General features: G+C 39.2%; 1 protein-coding gene across 2 annotated transcripts in view; it reads right to left on the reverse strand.

Moving 5' to 3' along the window:
• Nucleotides 1-16,306, reverse strand: part of LOC136446791 (transmembrane protein 198-like) — a 42,550-nt gene that overhangs the window by 25,035 nt on the left and 1,209 nt on the right. For both annotated transcript variants that reach the window (XM_066445364.1, XM_066445368.1), the window contains exon 2: nt 5,924-6,047. The gene's annotated coding sequence lies outside the window, so the exon portion shown is untranslated. The remainder of the gene's footprint in view (nt 1-5,923; nt 6,048-16,306) is intronic.

Raw genomic sequence — 16,306 nt, forward strand, 5'->3', positions numbered from 1 at the left:
GGGTCCAACATTCAGTTCAATCTTAATTTACCCACCATGGCTTACCCATAAATAATAATAAAAATCATAAATATCTCCTTAAAACTTTTTGAGACCAAGCCAAACGAAGCAAGCACTGATAAAATATGTCAACCTTGGCAGAGGTCATAGTAGTAATACCATTATTGCTTTTCACACTTTTAGAACTTTGGGATGGCCGATAAATCTTATGAATGCCCCTCCACACATACAAGGCAATAAACCACTAATACTCTTGAGTACAAGGAAATGATCTTTAAAATGGGAGGCCATCAATTTTACTAAAAAGTTGTATAATAGGCTTGGGTACTTGTTATTCTCTGGCTTCTTGGAATACGTTTAGATGGAGATTTTACGAATACTGATATAGCTGGAAATGTGCCGTCCACGGGTCTTGTTTCAAGTAACAGCCACCACGAAACACCTGTATCCTCACTGAACAAAAGGCAAGGAAGTAGACAACAGGAAGGTAGCTGAATGAAATATTGTCTCAGTTAAAGTTATTCATTACAATACAAAATTAAAATTTTTACATTTTTCTAAGACAAAAGAAAGATGAGTCACTGAATTTTGGGCCGTAATTACTTGTCTTCCTCAGGAATTTGACCCATTTTGTAGCAATCTTAGGACCAAGATCCGTGTGACATCAGGTGTGGGTCAGTGGTGGTAGCCTGGAGTCCAGCCTTGTTAGCTATGGTCCGGTCCCAATGGCTCCCAAATGGTTACTACTCAGCCTCTGTTGGGAGTGGACCAAAGCTAACAAGGCTGTACTCTACTCCAGGTTACAATGGTACCCGGAGATGTCCTGGTTTACGGTAACATGCGAGGCAATACTCTCATCTCCCAAATAAACATACCCCCCGGAATAAACATACCCCCTGGACAAATCTTCAAAATCTAATAAACGTACCCCCCGGAATAAACATACCCCCCAGAAATTAACCAAATTTTCAGATAGACTGTGTCCATGCTACTTCTGTCCGAGGGAAAAATGATAAGCAGGTAGCTGTAGGTATTCTTTATTCATTTATGCCTGTCTGAGGACCATACCTGCAAAGTTTATAAATATTGAACAGCATAACTGAACACATATTGCTCAAATTGTAATCTTCCTTGCCACTTAAAAAAATAATATAGTAGCCATGTTGAAAAATTGGGTCAACATTTAGACCAATAACAGAAAATTACAATATCCTGAAGATATGGTCATCACAGGTAAAGTTCTTCACTTATTTGCAAAAGCCATAGAGAAAAGGAAGAATTATGACAATGTATATGATGTAACTTTTTTCTTTCCCAACTTGCCATTTATCTTCTATGCATAGAAACATAGATTTGTAAACATAACATGCCACAAACTATTGTGTTGTGTCAAGGACATAATCATATGTGTATAATATCAAGGACAATATCATATAATGTTCTGGTTTTTGAAGTTGCAATCCAAATAATTTGAAATTCAGAAATTACTCTTGTAAGTAGAAAAAAACATTCATTTTGAGAAACTAAATTGTCAACAAATTTGTGAGAAACCTCAGGCTTACGATGTTGCCACATTTTAACCACAGGGTTCTCATGTTACACTTGAAAGAGTGAGCCAGACAGTAGCTGGCGCCGAAGACAGAAAGGGGCGGGGCTAACAAAGCTACATCGATGTTCTTAGAAAACTGCAACATTCTTTCTGTAGAGGGGTAATCTTTTTTAAGCATTTTTAAGTGATAATAACGGTGACTAGATTGCAATTCAATTTTATGTATAGACTTAAATATTGAAAGTTTCTTTGTTAAAATGCAAAACATATTTCTGACTAAGGCAAAGAAGTTTTATTTGTAGATCAAAAAGAGTTGTTTCCCCTTCCTCGACGTGAGCTCTTCCATGACAAAACTTTCCCACCAGAGTCACGTCCTGCGTTATTGTCACAGTGGCGATTTTCTAAGCGCTAAGTTTTCCTGTTTGTGGTAGGATTGAAATGTTTTGATATATTTTGAAAGACATTATACAATTTTTTATGCTAAGACACAGATTTTTCGTGGTGTTGTTTTTATATTTTCATTTTGGGAAAGACTGTATCTCACGTGAGTAGAGAAATTTACATGCGTTAAATGTTACTGTGCGCCGCTGGCATGTTTCTTTTCTGATCAGCGTGCTTTGGTTTACGATGTAAACAGAGACTGTCAAAGTTGTTTATGAAACAAGAATTGCATTTCAAAACGTCAGTGTGGCGTTTTATTTTCTCCCAATAACAACTTTGACTTTGTAGTGTCCATAGAGATCGACCGATACGTTACGAGATACGCCAGGATAATTTCACAAAGGCCGGTTCATAGCGGCCTCTGTAGCAGCCGGGATATCAACGCCGCATGGTCGAAAAATAGCGAATTATGAGCAAAAATGCCGGGGAAATATGGGCAGGAAAACCCAAACTTTAAATTTTAAGGGGATCCCAGGTTAGCAAAACTTTGAATTTCAAAAAAACAATAAACGTACCGTCCAAAATAAGAATGTACTGGGTGGATTTTGAGGCTGAAAAAAATAAACGTACCGGTACGTTTATTTGGGAGATGAGAGTATACATCAGGGCACATTAACCCACATTGAAGGGCAGAAAGCATTGACTTCCAATCACCATTGACACACTCCTGAGTCCTGACAATTCCCAAAGATCCCTGCAGGAAAGTGGGACAAATTCCTGATGAAGGCTCAGATGGATACTGATGAAAAAATTTGGAAAGTCATCTTTCTTTTCTGATGGAAATTGGTGAAAACTTTGTCCCCATGGTGCAAGCCTTAACGCAACCATGTTGCTTCGCCATATGGATCGAATTCCGTTGATCTGTGGACCTGAGTTTGATCCTCGGACATGTAACGGATTGAAAATTGTCATTTCAGATGGTGACGAAATCCAGCGGCCCAGTGTATGAGGGAGCTTCAGGTGTAAGCCTCAAGCATCAATCCTCTGCATGTAAAAGAACCCAACACATCTATCGAGAGGAGTATGGGGGACCCAGTGTACTTGGCCAAAAACGCAAGCCGTGTTGAAGCTGCATTGCAGTACCTCTCGCTACTTTAAAAAGCACTGTGCTTCACCCAGCTACCTTCACAGAAAGTCTATCAGTCCATCATGGATTCCTTTGATTTTCAGGTAATAGGTAGGTGTTAACCTTAAGGAAAATGTGATTTAGGCTAAGATCCCCTATCAGCTTTCTTTCAAACTGTAGCATCATTTCAAAGTGCACATTACATGCATGCCAATCCTATGGATACTATGCTGGCTTGAGGAAAATTTGCCTTGACAGCATTTTTTACATGAAGGTCATCCGAAAGTCACTTCTAACTGCAGGGCATGGCTACCAGATGGCATGTGCGTATTATCACCGGTCATAACCCCTGTATAACATCACCATCATACTGTAAGTGCAGAAATATTCGCTGTGGTTTTATGTTCACGGTTTCTGCGGTGAACTCTTTACTGTGAACTTAACACCACCGCGAAAAGCTGTTCTATTGCGTGACTGTAGCGCTACTATTGTTTCAAACGCAAACTCAAAACCACAACGAACACTCCATTTTCTCCCTACCGCAAAAATTTCTGCATTTACAGTTCTCAAACAGGAAACTCTGTCAATCCAAAACTAATGCCCCTGGGCTAACATGACTGCAATGAGACCTCAAGAATGTTAATTGAGAGCATATCTTATCCAACCAGCTGGATGAAATGTTAGAATGAGGCTATGATTGGCAGGCCAACCTCCTTACTTTTTTTGCCAGACTGAAAAGTCGTGAGGGACGAAAATTGGCTAAGTTAGACATCAACGCTTGCAAAACTTCTCCCACGAACCACTACAACTTTCAAGGGCGAATTTACAACCTTTACGACCTTTAAGGTCTGGCGATAAAAACACAATCTTCCACGATTTCCACGCCCACACACAAACCATCCTCACTGCCCCCATTGATCAAACAAAATGGCCGCCAGCAGCCGCCATTACCAACCGGTTACGACTGATGCGAATGTAATAACTCCAGATGGATGTCCTCTATGGAGAGATATCTCAACAATGCTGACAGATATCTATTGAAACTACTCCCCTGTTATGCTTGCTGGATGGAATAGATTGTAAATCTGTTCAAGTTCAAAAACTGTTTGCTGTCACAAACCCTGCATCTTTGTCAGCAGAGAAGGAATATGAGAGATACACTTTTTTTCTAAATCAGATCATGATATAACATATCAGATATAAGAGTGACTGAACGCCTGCCATAAGATTATTGGCTTCTATCTCTTGGAGGCACTTTTTCCCAGAAGAAGATTATATATAATGGGCTATTGTTACATCTTATTATAGAATTAATCTCTTTGCTTTTTGCATATCGGGTTGGATGTGACAATATTGATCTCTAAGAAGCAGTTTTCCATCAATGTCTCTTGTTGGTATTTACCCAACTATACCCGTAGATATATGTTCTGCAACATTAATGACATGCTACTGGATACTACTACTAACACCTCATATATCTGCTTGATTTGACCTAAAAATGCCAAATTAATAAAAAAGGTAAAGCAGTCATCCTCCTCTTATGGATGTGAAATATTATGGTTTTCCATCATAAATTACCCGTCCGTATTTCCCACTTCGGCAGTATACAACAATTACTAACAATAATCATCTAATAAATCTCTATAAAATCAGAGGTCAGTGCTCAAGGATAAAACTTAAATCTAATTACAACAATTATACCCTGTTAATAACTACATGTATGGCAGCATACAATTAATCAAAATGACAAGATGCAATATCAAATTGGGATACCGTTTGATTTAGGGCTTTCAACAGCATTTGACCTCCTGAAATATAACAGAATTTTTGTGCTGTCGTCACATGAAAGCACATAAGCTCTTTTTAGATGCCTACTCAACTGAGATCGCGAGGTCATGAGTTCTATTCCTGGTGTTCCTGGCTAGATGTTTTGTCGTTCTTTCCTCACTCCACCCAGGTGTAAAAATGGGTTCCTGGCTTCGATGAGGGATGGGCTCCGCCTTACAATACCCTGCCCTTAGACACAGTGGATAACAACACACTGAACTTCTACAAAAAGGCTAGGGAATACCTTTACCTTTTTACCTAGATGCCTCCCATGAGACCAACATTTTCATCCCTAACAAATGAGGACGAGTCTCCTATAGCCCCACCTCCGGTACATTAATGCCGATCTCCAGAACAAGGGATACAGATTCTCCAATATTCCGACCTACCAACTGAGAACAGCTGCACTCTCGATAATTGACTTCCACTAATTGTCCCAAAAACCAGGTAGGTATACCAGGCAAGCTGGATGCAGGCCCCAGTACAATACAAAAGATGTAAATCACCACTATAAATGTACCATCTGTAACATATGTCCTGGCAACAATAAATATCACAGCTTCAATCCAGTTTTCGTTGGCATAACCTAATCTCCAACTAGTCAGGCAGTGGTACTTGTAGGTTAGAAGATTGTAAGGTTTTCTAACCGCCTAGCTTCTTTAAAAAAAAGCTGAATAATCAGGAAAATGTTATTATAATCTTTCATCCCAACATCTGCTTGGAGATCAAGCATCACCAATAAAAATTGCCAATGGCACATGAAAATGGCAGAAGAGGATAGAACCCAGATTATTATAAGTAATATCTTTGGAGGACCTCTAACTTGAACAGAATAACAAAAAAAGATGTAACCGATATTGTATGAAATCAATATTGTATGAAATATCATAGAAAGAAGGGAAGTGAAGCTTGGGGATCATACCTATATGTTGGAGAGAATTCCTAGCCCAGACACTAGAGCACCTGGATGCATCAGACAACACAGGAAATACAAACCATTGGTCATCCTCAACAACAAAGAACGAACATCACCCACTCACCTCGATACGAGACTAGCAATCGGCCATGGATAGATTTCCTCTCCGTCTGTTGTTCTACGCAGAAGGTCTCCGACAGCGATCAACAATGGCTGGTCAGTACGCCCACTCTCCTTGCCTGCTCACCCTGAAACATGAACAGTGGGAACCAGTCAGCTGAAGCAGTCTGTTGCGTGCTACATCGCAATTGTGTTTTCTTTTACACTGACCTCCAGAAGGAAGTATGCTCGAATGATAGATGAAAAAGAGAAATGGGGACAGTGAGTCATCATCTGTTGTGTGGCCGCACCTAGCAGGGGCGATGATGGTAGCTACATGAGGAAAGACATAAACCTAGAAAGACGACTACAAATGTATGCATCAGAAATCTCTCTTGACTATTTTCACAATCACTGTTTAGCTGACTAGTAGAGTACCCTTAATTCTGTTTGGTCATTTGCTGGCCTATTGTTTTTCCATCAGCCTCTAGTAATTCATTTTGATTCGTCAATTGTAGAACCGATAACTTCACCCTGCTCTTTGTATTTTTAAGTAGACATCTGGGATATCTATATATGCAAATGCAAGATATAGCAACATATAAAAAGCTAAAACATTAAAAAAGACACATTATAATTTAGGGAGAGTATAAACATGGAGGTAAATGAGTTAAACATTCACTAGGAACTTGGACACCCTTTATCAACAGTTAGAGTTTGGTCCCTCCGTATTGTTCCCCAGCATTTGACCCAGACATTTAAGGGATGCGACCTACATAAAGGTTCAAGTACAGACCTTGAACAGTGCTGTTTCATGCAAACGTGACCACACCAGTCTAGTCATTCTTGCAATGCATAGGATGTAACTATGGCCACTATTCCAATCATTATTCAATGGATATTTGAGGTACATGTATCTGTACAACAAGTCTATCAGGGTATTGAAATGAATGCACAGTCCTTTCCTTCTCTGACTCAGACTGCTTGATCAGATAATGAGTGCAATCAGAGAGACTTAGTCCCACAAAAAAAGGCTACCATACTAGATTAGCTTCCTAATGCTAGCTCTAGGCACTAGTACTTAGTACTGTAGTCCCTTTTGACGTTCCGCCTTTTCTATGTATCCATGCCACAACTAAGGACTATACTATAGTATAGGGTGGCTATTAGAATATTTTTCTTTCCAACATATATGGGTAGACATCCTGTGACATATCTAAGATATCTGCTACTGATGACGCCTATGGCATATACACGTAAGACATGACTGCCGGAAGGATATGATATCCGATGCAAAGATAAGCTGGAAACTGCAAATGTGCAGCAATATCTGAGGTACCATTATGCATTTACACAAATAGATTATTGATGCCTAAGAGAAAGATAGACACAAGTAATCGAAAATCAACAAACAAGTTAGACATACCGCATGAAAACAGCCTAAGGGAAAGGCATCTCCTCTAGAATCAATGTCTACTGGAATTAAGTGTTGCAGGCAGCACTTGGTTGATAAAATACAAGGAATTAGAATACTTGAAAGCAATAGAATGGAGGGCTGTCAAAATAAAAGTACATGTATGGGGAGGGGGAATGATGTACAATTTTAAAATAAAAGTCACGTTAGAATTTGATTGAAGAATCAAAGCACCAAAGACAATTTAAAGAAATGCTTTGGAAAAATAATCGAAAAGGTTATTTATTGTGAAATCTACAAAAATCAACAAACAAAACATCAGAATAATTGTGGGATACCCCTACAGGTCTTTTTGAATGGAAGAGTCCTAAATCTGCCACCTGTATGCAAATCAGGAGCTACTCATATATCAAAGGGTAAAATATGTGGACCTTTGGCTACAAAAGGCTGTGACTGTACAATTTTGAGACCAGATGCTGCCTTTGTAATAGAAAGGGCAGAATCTACTCAGATTCTAGTTAGAATTCAGAAATATACAATAACAGGGCTATGAAACATGATAATTGATGCTTATAACCTTGTGCATATTTCTTAATTCAAAATAGAAAAATATGAATCTATCATTAACATTTGGAAAATGTTTCAGGAAAGCCAGAACTTGTCTCTAGGAGATTCAATTAAAGGCTAGAAAAATAGCATAAATTGGTCAAAATAGTCTGAATAATTGTCAGACGAGTTAGCCAGCCATAGATAGATTTATGTACTAGTATTTGCCAACAATTATAAGATGACTCATTATTGCATTAATGTATTCTTGGGCCACCCAGCAACTTTCTTTCAAACTGCAAGTGCATTTCAATGCTTCAACAAGTTTTCTAAACATCAACTAGCGCCTCTTCCATGTGGCTGGGAAGAGTAGAAATTGGCAAAATAAACAGATAACATGAGGAGTCAGCTGGCGAGCACAGTGGAGCCTGGTAGAGGCTAAAATCTCAACATCCTATCTGGAAGTTTGTGAAAATACCCCACACAGACTGATTAATTTCCATTATAGAAGATCCTATCAGTGCTAAACATGGCACAATAGACTCTGATGAGCAATCTGTCCAGCATGGTGACGTCACCATGGCAATCTCTCAAGCATCATGACATCGCCATGGCAACAGAGTGGGCAGAACAGATCTTTGTCATCACATCAGCTTCTGACCATTACAATTTTTCTACTGGATCTGGTCTACGAAAACAAGAATAAATGGGAAATGTATCTTATCGATTTAGCTGCACTACTAAACTGTACATACTACCTCCAAACAATCTACACTACTTTTCACTTTCTTTCTGTCCGAAATCAGTCAAAGTATGATGCTAGTCGGGCTTCTATATGGCTCACATCTTTAGTCAAGCACACTGGCTGACTGGGTCACCACTAATCTTTTCGATAAGTGCATTGGGTTCTTGATGAAAAAGAAGGAATCAGAACCAAGGTGAGGCCACAGCAACAACTTTACATAGCCTTATTCCTCCTAGCTTTTCTATTCTTCTTAGTGCTTCTATCTTTTATAGTATCTACGCTTTTTTCCACCAGATTTAGAACCAAGTAACTAAGATGGGATGGCCGCATGACTCACATGGATGACAAGTAACCAATAATGTATCACATAAAAGACCTGCTTTATTCTGTTACGTTCTCCCCATCACAGAAATGACTGGACTGGGACAATGTAATCTGCGGATTAATGAGACATAACCTGATGAAAACAGCTCGAGATGCAACAACAAAAGAAGAGGATAAAGGAGTGAATCTAATTTAGAATGCCTTAATCATGAGATTTAAGCCTGAACATCATTATTTGTAACCACAATTTGGAGATGCGTGGATTGAAAGAGCTACAATTGGCAGAAAGTTAGGAAGGGTCAAGAGAAAGAGGATAGGAAGGATAAAAACAGTTACATGGGTGGCATTTGTTGAAAAAAGATACCGTGATACTGATAATATTTTTAGGCACTCTCATATGCCATCTTCAGTGGATCACTCTCTAAAGTGCTAAGAATCTTAGATTCTTAGAAAGCGATCAGAGAACATAATTCTAGCCAAATCATTCTACAATACATCCTACCTAAGCTCCTGTCTCTAGTCAAACAATAATAATCTCAGATATGTGGGTAAATACTCAACATATTCCACCGAAGCCAAGCAGTGTCTGTTCTAGGAGCAAAGGGGGCAATGGCTGAGGACAACCATGGATAAATTTACCTCCCCAGAGAGGAGCTACAGACAGAAGCACCATGAAATTGGCACTTATGGAGAGAGAACTGTGGGAACCATGGATGACAACAGCAGTCTTGCACATGAGCAAACCTCCTATTGTTCTACTACTGTCTTTCAAAGTTACGGTCATTTGCATGCAAGTGGCAAGAAAGGGTCTTCCACACTTCCATCACAATGAACTGAAGTAGGAGAACTTAGGTTATGAAAGTCAAATATTCCTGGAGATTTCAAAATTTTGCTGAGCAGTGAAAATCAAGAGTTTGTAACTTGTTGAGTTGAAACAATTTTAGACAAAACATGTGTACAGTATGATGGGCTCAAGGTCAATGCAAAAACCAGAATAAATAAAAACAGTGCTAAAATTTCAAAATAATTTTATCAATTATATCAAATTCATCAAAAACTATTGACAAATGAGCACTCCTTATCAAATATCAAATCACAAATTTGCTTTTATTCCATCTGCTGTTGGGTCTATGGGGAGTGTTATCCATGACATGAACTTTGGGTGGCCAGCTGGCTAGATGATTTGAAAAATCACCTCTGGGTCTTTTATTTACAATCATGGCTACAAATAGACAACCATGAAATCCCAACCTTCTGGCCAAAACTCTTGACACAGCATCTGTGAAAGAAATTCCACCAGGGCTAGAAAAAGTTGGTCTGTTGGATCAAGGGTTGGATGCAAGTGCATAAATGTATGTATCCTTCAATTCCTTGGAAGAAAACAACACTGTCTGAATATTCTTCTTAGCAATAGTAAAGGATCCTCATGTCTTGATTGCCAATTTCTACTGAGTAAATTCAGGTCCAGAAAAGAAACCACTGTAAATTCATTTTCTTTCTCGGTAGTCTTATTTCACAGGAGATCTCAAGAGAAAAGGAGATTTTCACTGTGTTAGCAAAAATACAACCACCGCAAAAGTTTCAAGGTTTACAGTAACCAAACCAAGAAAAAATTGCTGGGTGGCACAATGGAAAACAAGGAAGATTATACCATGGAAAATGGCCGGATAAGGTCCCAAGAAAATGAATGAAAGAAACAAAATTGATGGCAAACACATATTTTCGAACACAATATCCTTTCTGGTTCCTATTTTCATACACAATATCCTTCCTGGTCCCTATTTTCATACACAATATCCTTCCTTATTTTCATACACAATAGATCTATCCTTCCTATTTTCATAGTATCATACACAACATCCTTTCTCAAGTTCCTGGTTCATCTCTAGAACACAGATGAAAACTTAGCGAGTCATTCCTCTTTTGTGTTGGATAAAAGTAAAAAACTTACAAATGTCTGACTCTGAGTGATGCTATTTACAGGAATTCTACCCAGTGTTTATGTGATGAGTAGACCACAGAGGATGTGGTAATTATCTGATTACAGACCATGACAGTAATGTGGCCTACTGACACTTGTATAAACAGGTCCTTCCTTCTAGCAACATCTTGTATAAACAAACAAATCTGACCTAGTTCCCAATACAGTTTTTGAAGAACAAAAGCTATTTTTGAACAACAAAAGCTAGACAGATATATATATATACACTCAGATCTAATGTTATTCATGTGAAAGATTTGCATACTTTGTATATGTATAGTACAATCACAAGAAAGGGTTTTGAGCAGATATCGATGTATCTTCCCTCATAAAAAATAAGTACATGTACATGCAATGATAGAAGGGACGGGAATGATATGAAATATTTTCAAGCTTTTAAATAAATTAAAGGGGCAGTTCTGCCTCTCAGAAAATCTTTGCTCTCATTGTACAGCAGTAGTAGAGGCACTAAACAGTGGACTATAATGATGATGATGATGGTGACTAGTTTTAATGACCAATAATTTCTGCCAATTTGCTTAGAAAATAAACAATGCCAGACACCAGCACAAAGTACACAAGGGCTACTTTACCAACTCTCTACCCCCTTCACAGATTTGAGGGGGGGGGCATATTGGAACAACAGCTGGATATACCCCCCTAAGGGAAAATAAAGTGCTGCCCCCAAGTCTCCATTCCTTAGAAACAATGAGGCAGTTTCTTTGCCTCAGCCAAGGTTATTGCCGAGAAATAGCAAGTTAACAAACCATGAAATTAGTTCTGTAAAAGATCCTCCAAAACTGCCCATCCAAGAAATAGAGAAATTCCTCCCCTAGGGAAGCCAAACACTTACAAGTCATGTGTGTAGGATTAGCCCAAAGTCAAAGGCTAAACTCCCACCATTGGTGAAACCAGCATACATGTAAGACAAATACCCCTCGGACTACCCCCAAGTAGTTTTCACATCAAGAATTCAATACCATCGAGCCTGTGGGAGAGTCTTAAGTTGCCATTTTCAAGGCCAGTTAAGGCAGTTTCATTTACATCAGAGAAAACCTGCTCAACTACTCTGTAAGAGGTAACATAAACAAAAAAATCACATTTTACTTATATCTTTCATAAGAGGCTGCCAAAGTGATTGACAAATTTTAGAATCTTGAAGATGATTGTTTTTTTTCTCTACAAGATATCTACCAAAAAGGCCTTACATCAAGACAAGGACTATCACTGTATCAGATATCTGTACAGAACAACTGAACCAATTATATGACACAACAGAACAAAGTGTTGAAGGACATCTCTTTTGTAAATAAGGATCAATAGTTCTCAAGTAGCCAGAAATCAAAACTCTTACATCAGTATCAAGCATGGCAAGAACAGGTGTAGAGTTAATCTCCAAGCAGATGTGGTATTGAGGAATTTTGTAGTACAGTACTATAATTGTTTGGATCCTTTCCTGTCTAGTAGTCCTAAATCTTGAAACTTTTGTCGAGGTTTTATTTTTGTGATGACCTCTCCACAGCTAATTCATGACACCGCGAATATGTTTCCGTTGTGTGACCACTGTGCTACAGAATTATTTCAACCGCGAATTCAAAACACCAAAAAAACCTCACTTTCCCTCCTACAAAGAAATAAAACCACCGTGACAGTAATTAACACTAACAGTTATCAAAGAGACAAGACCCACCAGGGCCAGCCAAACAGTCCCACCCAGCAATTTACCAGTGACTGTACCTGCTGACTTGACGCACGTCAGACTCCTGGGTTTGATATTCAGACCTGACAAACTCTATTTCCTGTTTAATGACAGAAGAAAACTCCCAATTCCAGATGTAAAACACATTTTCTGGCAAACCTATTGTGCCCGGCATTTGACCACTGCCCAACAGATATATCCTTTAAAAGTTGTTTTAGTTCTAATAGTAGAATTTGTAGGTCTAGCCCTCTTAATAAGACGCAGATGTGAGAAGTGACTACCTGTGGGAAAAGTGTCCCTCCCCCTCAGATAAGACCTTGACCCTTCCTTTGGGAAAACTTCCTAATTTGAACCACAACCCAGCTGCAAGTGAAGACCATTACGACCACAGATAAGCAGTTTTCCATACCAATTATTCCTATCAATCTTTAGAGGATCTACTACATTTCTTATCTGTAGACATTTTGGCTTGTGAGTACTCTCCAAGCAGAGGTTACGCTGCTTTGGCTAGCGGACAAAAAGAAAACCTGACAATATAGGAAGCCAGATAAAAACGCCTAAAAAACGTCCAAAACAAGCCGGAGCCTAACCTCTGCTTGGAGAGTGGCTTCTGGGTTCCCCCTTCTATCATGTTCTTTTCTTATCAGGAAAATGAATGACCCTTCAGTGGGATCAAGGAGGTTCAATCTTGAGGGGGATGTATCCTCTCAAATCAATTCAAGGAGGTTATCCCTATAACCTCCTTGCTCATTGATCAAATCCAGAAGTGCTACCAAAACTGGTAGTAATTTAACCACTCCCGGATTATTAACCTCCTCCATGACACAACATCAGATGGACAAAGATCAAAGAACACATCTGCTTCTTTCCTTCATAGGCGGGTGGGGGAGGGGGTTCACCAAAGGCTGTTTCAAGAAATTCAAACAATCAAAGCTCTTTTATCAAAGATTTGATTAACCTTCATAAACACTTTTTTTGTACGGTTGTTCCTTGATATTTGAGAATGCAGAAGTAACAGAAGTCATATGGTTAAGAGGGCTCCCTGTAATAGATAGATGAACAAATAAATAAATAGATGTTTGTCATTGTGGTTGATTGATTGATTTATCGATTATCAATGTGAGGGAGATGGGACATACTACATCCCTACGATTTCTTGGCCTAAATAGACATTATAGTAATTGAAACAATATAGAAATATGATTTTTATAGATATAGCAATACCATTTTTAATATCTTAATATCCAGTATTTGTCAATATGCTGGTATAAACAAAAGATTTGTTGGGGAAAAAACAGGTACATGTAGGGGAAGTTGTCAATTTCATCAATTTTCAAATTATAAACTTCTTATTTGTATGTACATAATAACTTCAGCAGGCTACCTGGCTCTTTCTTTCTCCCTATCCATATCTAATGGGTTACCCCCACCAATTCCTGTTCTTATCCCACCTGATCTAATGGTTCATCCCTGCCAACTGGTGTCCTAAGCCAGCCCTACTGTTCATGTTCCATCTAACCTATACATCATTCATGACACTATCTTATCTAAGCTGCCAGGATAGGCATTTCCCTTAGCCTGGATATGTTAAGGATGATTGATGTCTTCCATTACCTCAGAATTACAAACATTGAAAAAGGAGTCTAACCAATCCGGTATGCTGGTCCATCAACAAGATAGAGATAAAGCCAAACAACTGCTCTGATAGAAATGTGGGAAGGAATTTCCTAATGGAATTAACCTGACACAGATTGCCACTCTTCAGTTTTTCTAGCAGCAAATCAGCCTGCTATCCATCCCTTTCTACCCTGGGAGACCAGACCCTGTGAGTCGGCGCGAGCAGGGCTTGTTACTCGCGATCCCCCACCGCCCGCGCGCCCGCCCAAACTTCACTGGCCCCCCTATCATGCTGGCCCCCTCGATCCAGCCCACACCCACTACCCACTCAACCCAAGTTCTGAAGCACATGCGGTAGGGGATCGCGAGTAGCAAGTCCTGCGAGCGGACTCACCGGTCTGGTCTTCCAGGGTATCCCTTTCCAGTCAGGGTCTGCTTTCTAGTTGCAAGAAGGTGTAATAACTGAGGTCAGATGGATAACAACCAAGTTACAACCAGTACTCTGATCTGTTGTCTGTTCTATTTTGATCAGCTCAGCTGGTTCAGCTAATCAAATATGCTGACGAAACAAAGCTAGACAAACCCAAATAAAACAAGGATGAGGATTGAAACATTTTCTATACTCGAACGACAAATCCCAGATGATATAAAAATAAAATAGAATTCCTCTATATTTCCTTACATATTACTATGTAAAAATCATAACTTATAGTGAGGCACACACACTCACTCACTGTCCAGTTTATGATACACACATGTAGACAGGTACAGTATAATAAGAAAAGACTGGAGTTTGAATGAGACATACCATGTGTAGAAACCCATGAGCAACATTATTAGCATATTCAATGTACCGTATGGTCAGTACCATGTTTCATGAACATGTCTTGAACATGTTTAGGTTAGGCCATTTTACTGGGTCACGCTGTTGTTGCTGTGCAAACGACCTAAACAAGACCCTTGTTTGCCAAACTGATGCATTACCTTCAAAAGCCGCTGCTGACAAAGGGATTCGGGCTGCATTAAACACAAGAGCCACGGACTTTGAGCCGGTCACCGTGAACCATAAATACGAAAATAAAAGGGACCACCCAACTCAGTGAAACAGTAGCAGAATTTAAAGCATAACTTTACAGCTCGGTTTTACTTAAGATGCAGACCTATCGCGATATCTTCTCCGTGGAATGTTGTCCTTGCCAGATTCCCTCTCCCCATCTGGAAATCGCAGTTTGATACCATGGCAAACTCTCAAGTCAAACATTTGCCCATGCCACCAGACTGAGTACACATCGTGAAAGAAACAAATACCTGATAAAAGCCTCTAAACCAATTAACACTCTGATGGTATCTGTACTTATCCCAGATATACACCAGATATAGCCCGGAAAATTAAGTCGCAACTAGGTAATTCAGTTTTAAGGGTCGCCGGGGGTGTTGGGGAAGGGTTATTGTGTGAGTACAGCCAAGCATGAGACATCCTTGTGACTTCTCGGACAAAAAGACATTGACGTCTGACGGCCTGTGTCTATCACATCTTTCATCACGAATTGCCCCATTTAGAATAGAGGTTATTCTCTTCTATAGAAAACAGAAGGCATTTTCACAGGAACCAGTCAGTGTTTGGGCTCCATACATTGGTGTTTGAATACTAAATAGTTGCTAAGAAGGGAAACAAGAATGAACCCCACAGGAACCTCAGCAACCATCTTTGGACTTACTCCCTTGCGTGATGGCAGTTGATTGCTTTATCATTATATTAAGTCAACTTATGGAAGCAGCACACTGACTATTTCTTCAATTTTCCACCAAAATGTTCTAATTATCAACATGATAAAACATGCTCTACTTGAACCATTCAGGTACCATCTGCTTTGATAAATTGAAATGTTGCAACACAATTTTCTCCTCAATTTCAATCTATTAATCTGCAATTTCATCATCATAACAAGCCATAAAATCATATTAGCTCAGGAGAAGGGCCTCAATCAGTAACGATTTTATAGGGGTGGGGCCTTTTTAGGGAATTTTAGTTACCATGATTTTTTTATTCCCATGCAAATATGTACACATCGTTTAGTTATA

Source organism: Branchiostoma lanceolatum, chromosome 13 (genome assembly GCF_035083965.1).
Source record: "Branchiostoma lanceolatum isolate klBraLanc5 chromosome 13, klBraLanc5.hap2, whole genome shotgun sequence".
Lineage (NCBI taxonomy): Eukaryota > Metazoa > Chordata > Leptocardii > Amphioxiformes > Branchiostomatidae > Branchiostoma > Branchiostoma lanceolatum.